Here is a 972-nt window from a genome sequence, read left to right as displayed (position 1 = left end):
GCTCATGAAAATCCTGTGCAATGCTAAAGTCAACTCTCATTGGTCGAATCCACACTGGATTCATGAAATGCCATAATGTACAAAATAATCCGGAAACTCCAACTTCCGGTTCGTATCAAATCAAGGTACATTAAATATGCCACCTGCTACAATTGATAAATAATTTTTAAATAATTCACTACGATTCATAAAACAACTATATCCTGTAAGAGAATTTAGTCTTATGATCATTTTTGTGTGTTAAAGTCCATGGTTCATTTTAGAGGGTTGATTTGGTCTTGAATATATTTAAATTGTCTTCAGAAATACTAGAACAAATTTTGACAGTGAGCTGTGAACACTATTACTGATTAGGTAAGCTAAATAATTCCTGTTTCTGAGACTAAGGTAGGATTGATCAAACAGATGGTGAACCTGTATCTTATATTCATATTCAGATATTGAATTAATTTAATATTATCAACAAAATGATATAAAAGATTAAATATTATTATATTAGATTAAATATCTGTGTAATTAATGTACAGATAATACTTATTAAAACCTGTTGTGTTGATGTCTTTCTGTCACCATACAGGCTTCAATGGGAAGTCACTGATGAGATTCATTTGATGATTTGTGGTAATGCTTATATGAGCTTAAAGTTGCTTAAAGATTATGAAAAGAGTAGGTGCAACAGAATAGTTTAAACTGTGGACAAAAATTTGAAATTTGGGGGGATGGGATGTTGGTCCACTGGGCAAAGTTCACCCCTCATAGAAACACCACTGAGTGTTAAAGTGTTAAGAATTCATTAATAGTGATAAAAATTTGTCTATTTCTTGGTAAGGTCGGTTAAAATGTACTTCTGTAACACAGACGAATCCTTTTGCTTTCAAAATCCAAGTTATAACAAAATCTTTGGATGTCACCATAATTATTTTTTATAAATGATTAGATTTTCCCCAAAGCCCTGAATTTGTGGGAATAAAG

Source organism: Lottia gigantea (genome assembly GCF_000327385.1).
Source record: "Lottia gigantea unplaced genomic scaffold LOTGIsca_62, whole genome shotgun sequence".
In the NCBI taxonomy this organism is placed as follows: Eukaryota; Metazoa; Mollusca; class Gastropoda; family Lottiidae; genus Lottia; species Lottia gigantea.
Note: the sequence above shows the minus strand (reverse complement) of the source record.